The sequence below is a fragment of the Rhagoletis zephyria genome, unplaced genomic scaffold (genome assembly GCF_001687245.7).
Source record: "Rhagoletis zephyria isolate East Lansing unplaced genomic scaffold, Rhagoletis_zephyria_1.1 Rzeph_scaffold_12086, whole genome shotgun sequence".
Classification (NCBI taxonomy): Eukaryota; Metazoa; Arthropoda; class Insecta; order Diptera; family Tephritidae; genus Rhagoletis; species Rhagoletis zephyria.
This window is the reverse complement of record NW_016169160.1, coordinates 2,665-14,169: the sequence shown is the minus strand read 5'-3', so window position 1 is coordinate 14,169 and position 11,505 is coordinate 2,665. Positions and strand designations below refer to the sequence as shown.

At 32.5% G+C, this 11,505-nt stretch overlaps 2 non-coding genes across 2 annotated transcripts; both read right to left on the bottom strand.

Annotated features, from left to right (window-relative positions):
* Window positions 1-3,264: 3,264 nt before the first annotated feature.
* Window positions 3,265-3,337, bottom strand: TRNAR-ACG (transfer RNA arginine (anticodon ACG)). Its single transcript has one exon. It is a non-coding gene; the product is annotated as a tRNA-Arg (tRNA).
* A 6,932-nt stretch (window positions 3,338-10,269) lies between these two features.
* Window positions 10,270-10,342, bottom strand: TRNAR-ACG (transfer RNA arginine (anticodon ACG)). The gene has a single exon. It is a non-coding gene; the product is annotated as a tRNA-Arg (tRNA).
* Between the last annotated feature and the right edge of the window lie 1,163 nt (window positions 10,343-11,505).

Sequence of the window (11,505 nt, the reverse complement as noted above, 5' to 3'; positions counted from 1 at the left end):
TTTCGTAATTTTTTTTATACTTCCCATATAATATTCCATATTAAGATTTGTTATTACATATATCTAGAATCAGAACCACCGTTCCATGTCCCTTTAATTTCTTGTCACGCGAAAAGTATGTACATAGCTCGCTTGGAAAGTAAGCAAGATTTGCGAAGTTTCTAATTTGAGAAATTTTTATTAAAATTGAAATGTAAACTAAATATTTTTTTTTTAATTTGTATGAATAAAATTCCAGGAAAAATAAAATACGCATACGTTTTTCTCCTTTAAGATATAAAAAAATGCAACGTTCTTTGGCAGATATTTTACGAAAGAAATATGTAAGTCCAGAAACAGATTCCTCTTCCTACAAACCCCCCTATAGCACTAGAGCAAAATAAGACATTGCCAAGAAAAATTTGCTTAGAATTTCGCGTAAAATACGTCTATGCCATACCCGCATAGTTAAAAAATTTCACCCGCCCTAATGTATGTACATACATACATACATACATACATATGTAAATACAATTGTATATATGTATATACTTGTAAAGTAGAAGTGATGGAAAGAATGTGATTTATCAAAAAGTCGTATTCAACACAAATCTCAAATTAAAAAGTAAGAGGAGGGCGTGATTTCAAGCGTGTTGTAGCGTTCCGTCTTTTTGGTTTTTGTTTTTTTTTGCTTAATTTTTTAAGTTTTTATCGCCAACTGCTTGAAGTCGTCTACCTAAATTTAGCCAATTGACTTTGAACTTGAAATGTGGAGTTCATTCACATGGTTATTTTTTTTTTTAGCAAACAAAAACATAATAAAAAATAGTAGCAGAAATACATACTTATATACATATATATGTACATATTTATGAGCATATGTTCATAACAAAAGCACAAATGCAAGTAGACACACATTTTTCGATTGTTTTCTATATTTATTTGAAATATATGCAGCACTTGCATATATATGTATGTTTGTATGTTTGTATATATGTATGTACATTTATTTAATAAAAGCGATCAACATCTATAAAATTTTAAGCTCGAAATTAAGCGAAGGTTGAACGACTAAAAACCAATCGATTTGTTATAGATTTGCCAGGAATTAAGTGCCGAAGGCCTAGAGGGATGAGTGTTTTCCAAGCTTTATGATTTATGTAAATACAAAAAATATATATATAATCATCCTATTTTTAAACAGTGATCTCCATTTAAAGCTGCCCGACACTGAAAATTGAACAAAACCAAAACCAAAACCGGTTTTACTTTAAACCAAATTTTATCTGGGATGCCAGCTTTTTGAACTATCAAACCTCTGCGGGTGCAACTAGGTCAATGTATTTCCATGTCCACTTCTTAATAGATGATCTTCTAACCTAGCTTAAATGAAGGGTTGCCTTTCCGATGTATTGTCTATTCTTATTTCAACCTTCAAAGACGAGTTATGACGAGAGCGATTCCGACGGACTTCGAGTACAATTTCGTGCATTTGTAAACCACTCTTAGTTCAAACTTAATTTAATCTTAACCTATTTTGCTATTTCAAATTTTTAATTGTGTGATTAATTGCATTTTTATAGCGTCGTCAAAATCAATCCCCGATCGTTCGCTTATGATCACCGAGTTGGGCTTTGACGAAAAGCGCCGCCTCAATTAAACTACATACATATCTGAAAAATGTGTTTGCAGAATGATGATTAATGTACGAAATCGCATTTTTCATTTAAATCGCTAAAATGACATTGTTGTTGTTTGTTGTTGTTTCGAACCAACTTTGTCCAGGCATTCATTGAACGATTTATCAATTTTGTATTGCGCTGAGCAACTGTTGTTTAATTGACACACTAATACCTTCGGCTGCCCACAATAGTTGACCCATATTTGCTGGGCACTTGGCCGTACAAGTGTGTGTGCGAATGTACATACAGTGATTGAAACAAATGACCACGTGTTGACTGTTTTTTTTTTTTTTAATATTCTCAATGTTTTTCGAGTTAAATTTTTTTTGGTATTTTTCTTTAAAAGTACCGTCCAAATCCACAGTTTCAAACTTTATACCACATTTAGGAAAATTCAACAAATTTTCAACTTTTCAATGGATTTTTGGGATTTTGTTTTGTGGCGAATTTCTTAAATATGGCAACAAAATTTAAAAAAAATTAACGCCAGTTGTTGTAAATTGCACCTGTTATATAAAAAAAAATAAAAGTTTGTAAAAACTCCAAAAGCAGTCTCCAAAAAAAAAAAAATCTCAAAAATCAAAGCCGGTTGAAACTTGCACTTCATTAGTTAAAAGTTGTATGTGCTATAAAACTGCATACCCAAAAAATGTTCTAATGATTCAGATTAAAAAGTTGAAATATTGATAACAAATTTTTGAATTTTCCTAATTTTTTTTATGGAGTTTGAAACTGTGATTTATATGGTTTGGGTCGGTATTTTCATAGAAAAATAACAAAAAAAAAATGTAGCTCGCAAAACATAACGGTTATTTAAAAAACAAAAGAAACACGTCGTCATTTGTTTGAGTCACTGTATGTATATATTCATGTATGCACACATTTGTATCACTTAACTACATAAAGCTAATCAAATAAATTTGTATTTTGATAATAATTGAGTACTGAGTGCTCTACAGTGTACTCCAGATAAGGCAGGCGGCGGCTGGTGGATGCTGGTCTGGAGGGCGGTGACTGTGTTAATAACGCACGAATTTCAAATTGTGCTCAAACATACAAATGTACATAAATATATAAAAGTATGCATTAAGTACTGAACTGCAAAAATATGTACATATGCATCTACATCAAGCGTTTCGCATGTAAATACTTTTGCTCGCTGACTTTTCTATGTCAACTCGAAATCATCAATCACAATTTTATGTGCGTTGCCGTGGGCTAATTGCAACAATTGCTACTTGCAATTACAAAAAAAAAAAACAATATTTAACAATAACAAAAACCTAATTTCACAGCGCAATTTATCATTCAACAGCTCAACTGACATTTTGTTCGAGTGTCAAGTTAATATGTAAATTCTAAGCAGAATTTTCGACATGAATACTACATATATGTATATAGATAGTTATATATATTTGCTTAGATATGCAAAACTAGAAAAAAAAAACAATTTTTTAGAAAACGTAATTGTTTGAAAAGATTTGAGCTCACGAATAGTTACAACAGTCACTGTAGGCATGCAAGCCAGCGTTTGGCTAACTTTTATAAGCATTATGCCAAGCCAATAAAAAAAATAAAAGTAAAAAAAAAAAATTTACTTCGTCGATCCTGCCAGGAGTCGAACCTGGAATCTTCTGATCCGTAGTCAGACGCGTTATCCATTGCGCCACAGGACCGTGTGACGAGCGCATGCACGAGCGCTAACTTAAGCTTAGCATGGTGGTTGAGGTAGCATGCGTGTTATGTTCTTTCTATGTTTAGCATTGAGTGATAAAATGAAATAAATTATAAAATGAGATTTTTATTTTTGCATTATTTTAATTTTTTCTTCGCTCTTTTGTTGATATGTTTGGAATGACTTAACGAAAAACATTCTTAATAGTTGAGTTATGCATACTTAGCGTTGCATGAGAGTTGTACAAATAGGTACAAATAATAAAATTGTACATTACAAATATTAAAAAAAAATCAAATTTGTTAGGGGTCTTTCAGAAATCAAATCAACAATTTTTAGAATTTTGTCTGTCTGTATGTATGTTTGTATGCGCATCACTCGAAAACCAATGCATGGAATTGAATATAGTTTTCACCGATGTATTGTTAGAGGTCCAACTTAAAATATAGAAAGAAAACTAAATTTAGAGTTGCCACCTGTAGTAAAATAAATAAAGTTAATATTGCAATGCGGATGTTAAAAGAAAGAAATTTAAGAAAGCTTATAGCCGAAAATATTTTTATAGAAGCTTGCTACCTGCTTGAAAATGTTAATTTAATTTAATTGACAAGATAAATTAAATATTGCAATATGGGTATAAAACTAAAGAAGTTTAGGAAATTTTACTGCCGAAAATATTGTTGGAGGAAGGTTGCCACATTTTAAAATATTTTGTTCAATCAAATTGATAAAATAAATGAAATTTTACACTACGGGTAATAAACAAACGAGGTTTAAGAAAGTTTACTCTTGAAAATATGTTTGAAGCGGGTTGCCACCCATTTGAAAAATTTAATTCAATTTAATTGATAAGAAAGGTAATTATTGAATTAGTTCATCTTTGAAGAAATTGCGCGATATGTAAACTCGAGTTATAAGACAATAAATTTAATTCCTAAGAGAAAGTCAATATTTTACCTACATACTTTCTAAGTACCTTCGAAAATAAACTAACAGCTCTTTAAATCTACACAAAATATTTTTGAGGAATGAATCCATTCCAGTTTTGGGAGCAATAACAACACAAAAAGAAATTGTCATTCATTTTTACTCTAAAATGCCAATTTTTTTACCTGGTTTGACATTTTCTAGTCCAAAATAAACAAATAGACTGCAAACTACTAAAAACTTATATGGCAGGGCTGAAACCCTATTTTGAACCGAACCGCAACTTTTTTTCGGGCTTCGAACTAAACCACTAACCAAAACCGAACAGAAAACCACTGCAAAAAATTGTTTGAAATGAAGATCCACTTAAGCATTTTTCAAGTTTTGTATCATGAGTTTCATTTTCCCCGAACCGGTTCACTTTTCACTTTTGGTTTCCATTTATTTACTATAGGCGGAATAAAAATATTCGGTTGAATTTTTTATTGAATTAATCTAGGTCGGTTTCGGTGGGATAGCTCCAATTTTTTCTGTACGAGTTCGAAAAGAACACTCGATTAAGATTGAAATTTTACGTGTAAAGCGAAAAACGACATAACTCGTATCCGACTTTGTGCAAGGGGCTAACAAATGCAATTATGACACTATTTTGATTGATCATGGAGGGAATGGGAAAAATATTTGTTCAAAATAAATAGACCGACAAACGCAAACGCAAATTTAATATAAATACAAAAAAAAATTTATGTTCGAAATTGTCAAGCAAAAGTTTGTTGCTCTAATTCATGCCGCTTATTTTTTCGAGTGAAAGCCTTTTTTTTTATGTATGTAAACAAATTCATCTGCCTTTTTATCTGAAACCAATTGTAAAAATCCCCTTTGCAAACCTGAAGTCTAATTGGCCTCCTTCTTCTTTCATCGAGATGTAGCTATTAGTCTATTATCTGACAATCTCATTCGGCAGCTAATATTTACGATTTTCTAATAAAATATGAATAATACGAATTTCTAAAAAAAAAATCAAAACTTTTATATTCCGTTTGCGGCCCGCTGACTTTTTCAATGTCCATTAAGCAATTACATACGACACACCCACTATAGTTAGGAACTACAAAAATCTACATTCAAAAATCTACATCAAAATGCGATTTAGAACATGCATTCGCGACATTGACATAATTTTTCACAAACAAATTACAATACTCCTCTAATGCTAAATGCTGGCTGGTTTAAGTGCCTACTTGCTGTTAAGAAATATGAATATTACGAGTACAAATGTAAATCGGGTTAGAGTCATTCATCATTTTCGATACATGATTTTTTATGTAGTAAATGTTTAAATGTTTTTAAAAATGTTCTGCTCATGCTTATTCCTTGTAATTAATGTATTTTTCAAATCAAAGTGTTCATGGTTATTTTAGTATATTTTTCGCCTTATCTTAAACTTTTTTAGAGCTTTGAAATATAAAATTTGTATTATTTTTTGTTTTGGATTTTTGCTTTATTAAGTTAGATTGCTGCTCTAATCGCCTTTGACAGGCGTAACTGACGCTTGTCGCCTGCCTGCTCCACTTGCTGCTGGCGGAATTCAATTGTACGATCGTTTTGTTGAAATGCCACCAGCGAAGCGAATTGCATAAAGCGTAGAATATGCATAAAAGTGTAGAGTTTTTTTTTCTTTGTGAGTTGGCACTTGACAATCTGGTGAGTCGAAGTGTGTTAAAGTTCCTTACACACTGTCACACAGGAGAGGTGACGCACAGTGGGGAAAAAATATATCGCTTTGGAAAAAAATATTTTTATATTTTTTTTTTATTTTTTTAATACTCAGTAGGAGTTTCACTATAACATGCAACTGTGTTAAATTTAAATTTTTATAACACAGTAGATAACCTAGAAAATTATAGCCAATATGACAGAGGAATTGGAAACGGCATGAGCCTCAAGTCGTGAGCCTATTCTTCTGTCAAATTGGCTTAATTTTTGTATATTGGGGCGTATTCTGGTTTTCGTACGAATCGAAAATCATGAAACTTTCCTATCATTTACTGCAGAAAAATTTCAAATTTTCGATTTGTACGAAAAGAAGAATACGCCTTATCATAAAAATTCCAACTTATCGCAGTCACATGTTATGATGAGTATTAAAAAAAAAATAATAATAATGTTATTGATTAAGATGCGAGTAGTTAGCGGATTATTGTCCAAAACGATACATTTTTCCCCACTGTGCGGCGCTAAGAAAATTGCACCAGCGAATTCAATCATAACAATTGAGCTACGATTGTAAGATTTGGATATACACCCATGGCCAAAATAATAGAAATGACTTATTTTCACCGGTTTTGGCTATATTTATTTTTTATTTACACAAAAGCCATATAAATTCCTATTCCAAACATTGCGCACAAAGTATAAAAAATCTGCTTAGTTTTGTCTAAATTTTCAACTTTTTATTCAGATTTTAAAAAATATTGTTGAGTATGCAGTTTTATAGCCCATACAATTTCAGTACCATAAAGTTTAAAGTTGCTAAATAATCACGTTGATTTTTGGCGATATTTTTCTTCACATTTTCTCCTAGATTTTGGATTTTTTTTTGGTTGGAAAAATGCCAAACACCTTTAACAAAAAAAAAATATCAAAAACCCACGCGATTCTTTAGCTATTTAAAACTTACATTTTATGATGCTAAAATTTTATGAGCGACTGCACACTCAATCAAATTTTTAAAAATATGTTTGAAAATTTGAGAATTAAGGTGCCACTTTGCAGATTTTTTTTTAAATTTTTGCACAATGTTTGAAATATGAATTTGTATGGTTTTTGTTAGACATTTAGCTGCAATTTTATTAAAAAAATAAATAAATATTAAATAAACAGAAGATATATAACCAAAACTGGTCAAAATAAGGCGTTTTTATTATTTTGGCCATGGGTGTACTTTAGCTGCAACTGGAGTAATAAATATAAATTTAAATATTTATTAATGATATGAGCGCCGGCTTAAACAGTAAACTAAATCGATTTGTCTTCTTAAGTGATTGTTGGCGCATTAAAAAATGATTAAAGCCAGCCAATAATAGCTATCCTTCTAATTTTTTGTTTCAAAATTAAAACTCAAAAAATTTAATTTTTTTGGAAATTAAAAAAAAAAAATTTTTATGGCGCCTTCATTTAACAACCGTACAAATCATTGTGCTTCATTAACCGACTTCAAAAAACGGAGGAGGTTAGCAGTTCGTCGGAATATATTTTTTTTTTTTTTTTTTTTATGTATGCTACCGCATAACTTTGAACCACGTTAAGCGATTTCGATAAATTCAAGGGCGGTCCCATACTAATTCTATTTGGATCCTATGAGTGGATCGTAAAGAAATTAACGATAATCTTATATATAAGTCGGTTTTGTTTTTTGCTTAAAAATTGCTTTTTTAAAATTATTTTACTTATATTTTACTTATAATTTGTAATAAATTACCAATTCGCATGCGCAGTGCGCATTCGTTTCGAAGCAAACATTTCGCACAGTTCTGCGCATGCGTAACTTCTAAATGCACTTGCTGCTCGAACAAGCAATCAATTTATTTCTCATTTACCCCATTCCTACTCCTCCAAGTCAGGTGTGTGCTACTGCTTGCTGTCAGTCGTTGTTTGTTGCTGGCATGTCAGTCAAATAACAAATTTGAATCATTTTCGCGCAAACTCCCTCGGGCAATAATTGTCATTCAGCAGCGCCTCAAACACAACAACAACAACAACTAATAATAAGCAATTCGTGCAATCAATTGAAGCGCTAACGCCAACAACAATTTTTATACAATTTTGTTTTTTTTTTAAGATTTACTTGTACATATGTATCTAGAATTTTTCAATTTTTTTCGCTCTATTTGACGCCAAACTGCCGTTGGCCGATCGCAGACAAGATAGCCATGTTAATTTAAACGTTTGCAATTTGTTTGTTACTGTGCAATTTTAATCGTATGCGCATTGCAATTGTTTGTTTTTTTTTATTTTTTTTTATTTTTCTATTGGATGCCCACTCCAAATACATAAATGCATTTGCACATAAATACAATTTTTATACGTACTTATAAATATTTGTATGCATTTCTCATGGCACACATAGAGGGCACGCATTGTTGTTGTTGTTGTTATAGTTGGTGTTGCCATTGAATGCCTCCGGTCTTGTAACTATGTATTGCATGCCTCTTCGCATATTTGTTTGTATGTATGTATGTATGTATGTTTGGTGTGAAAATGGTTGGCGTTGCAATGTCGTCTCTGCCGCCGCCGCCGCCGCCGTCAGACATCTGAACAATTAATCAACGAAGGCAATCAGACTGACGAATGCAGTATGCGAGAGTATACGAGAATGCATGTGTGAGTTGATTGGGTGGGAGTTGGTTTTTTGAAGTGCAATTTGTGAAGTGTGACTGGAATTCATTAATTTCAATGATAACTTAATAATTTGCAAATATATACCACTTTGTTTTGTTTTTTGACCGATGAATGCTGGGAGTTGTAATAACTAATTTCATTGCCTTGACTATACGTAAATAAGCAGCGAAAGGCTGTGAAATCAAATGATCGGAATGTACCTACCTACTTTTACTTCGGATAGTGCAGAAAATTAGAGCTTTCTTTCTATAAAAACGTTGTATTTTAAATTGTTTTTTTTTTTTCAGTGTCACTCCCCTCCCTCGCTAAAGCATTAATCTTGCAACAAGTACCATAAAAAATAAATCAAGTATTTGATCAATTTTAGACTTAAAACGTTTACTTAGGCTAAAAAGTAACGAAATTACATTTTATTATCACTGGAAAAAATCATTATCGTTTTTTTAATAATAACTTTGGAAACTTTTCAAATAGAATTTTCATATTAGAGGAAATGTACGTTGGCATCAAATACAGCATATCTGTAAAGTTTCAAGAGTGTACCACGAAATTAAAAAAGTGGCACCATGCAAAATATTTGTCGCAGCTATTTTGTAATTTTTGAAATTTTACGATTTTTTTTAATTTTAATAATTTAATATACTTCAAAATGTCAAAATTAAACGGTGAAAATGTTATTCTTGCCAAAAGGAACGAATCTAGTGTCACCAAATGAAAAAAAAATTACAAGATGACTATTTAAAAGATGACTCTGATTTGAGAAATTAAAGTTGCAGTTTTTACAATTTACGGGCCTATGACTTTTAAGTTAAGTGCTACGGGGCGTATACGTTACATACGCAACTACGGGTATATGAGTATGAGTGTTTATTTTTACTTTTTTTTAGAATATTTTTTAAGTTCTCATTTAAATACAATTTCTCGATGGAATCTTGTTCCTTCTACAACCCTGAAGATAATGCATTTTCTAAGATAGGTCCACCTGCCACCATTTGCGACCAAAAACGCGTTTTTGTCGAAAAATATAACAGCTGGTGGTTTGCTCATATACATACATACATATGTATGTGCATTAGGATGGTCCTTAAATGTAGGAAGCAAATTTTTACATCAGTTTTCCTAAGCCCCAACCCCTACTATAGTCGAAGATATCACATATAAATTTTGGTCCCATTTGGAGACGGTTAAGGCGTGTCGCACAGGGGTCAAAGTTCAGATTGCCCTGTGAAGAAGTTTTAACCGTCTCCTATCGGGACCAAAGTTTTTACGTGATATCCTCGACTTTAGTAGTATCGAATTTGAAAAATCTCCCGAGAAAAATCTAAACTTTGCCTCCTGTGCAACACGCCCTAACCGTCTCCTATCGGGACCAAAATTTATATGTGATATCTGTGACCGTGGTTTTACCGATTGGGGGGTGAGACTGAAAAAATCGTTAGTTTTATTTTTTAAGGACCACCCTAATGTACATAGCTTGCAATACGATTATAGTTTTAGATGTTATCTGGGTCAGGGAAACAATTTTTAGGATATTTTTTTTAATAGTGACAAAAAAAAAAGTGTTCAATAAAAAAATAGTATTTAAAAAAATTTACATGTTACCACCGATCCTGCCAGGAGTCGAACCTGGCATCTTCTGATCCGTAGTCAGACGCGTTATCCATTGCGCCACAGGACCCTGTATTCGCCCCACCACTTATTACACCCAACACACACTCACCAAAAAGTATTCCAACACTTAATTTATTTTAAGAAATCTTATTAACACTTTTGACTCCTCTACGTGCAAGTATTTCAAATACAATCCCTGCAAAAAATGGGACTAATCCGGGATGACTCCGGGAGCAATCGCAATGGAGCATGGGACTAATACCACTTTTGATCTCTTTATATGGAATGAACTGATCGCTTTTGTTCGAGCATGTCCTATGAAGAGACTAATTGTTCACCTTTATACCCGAACGGTATAAAAAGCGACTAGTCACTTTTAAAAAATAAAAATAAAAATTTGGGCCAGCTGAGATCCGAACCGGGGTGCTCAGTTTTGTTAGGCGAATACTCTCTCTGTGTGCCAACGATGCACATGAAATTTCATTGACTAAGTGCGTACATATCATTAAATCGTTAATAGTACTCGTTAGAGATGAGTTGGGGACTAATTGGTCTCCAATTATACCCATAAGGGATGAGTCGAGACTAATTGGCCTTCATTGATACCCGTATGAGACTAGCTTGGACTAATTAATGCCCAATTGTACCCGATTAAGAGTAATCTCGGAATACTCTCTTTAGAGATTAGTCGCACAATTTTTTGCAGGGATATAAATTCAAACATTTATTATTAATATTTTATTAATAACAACACTTCATTGCCGCCCACAGCGGCCGTCACCATTGTTGCCGATTATTAGGCATTAGGCACAAAAAAAAAAAACACACACACACACAACCTTACACTAAGTGCCAATTGCCAGCGATCGTAAAATATAATTGACGCCCGTGGCTGGAGTGCTGTAGTCGGGGGCAACTGCAGTCACTAAGCATTTGACAGCAATCGTTTAAGGCAGCAGTTGTGCATTATGTTGCAGCAACACGCGCTGACATGTGGATGGTTTGTGGAGTTTATTAATGAAAATGGGTAGAAAAAATTTGCAGCTGTCAGATCGTAAAATTGGCCCATAAAATATTAACAACAAAAAAATACAGAAAACTTAAGACGATACCGATAAAAGATTTTTGCTGTTGCTATGGCAATAATGTAGTGATCTTCGTTTATGGGTTAATAAAATAAAAAAGGCGGTGCATTTGAAAAGCGTATACGGTTGCTAAATGAATTTGGTG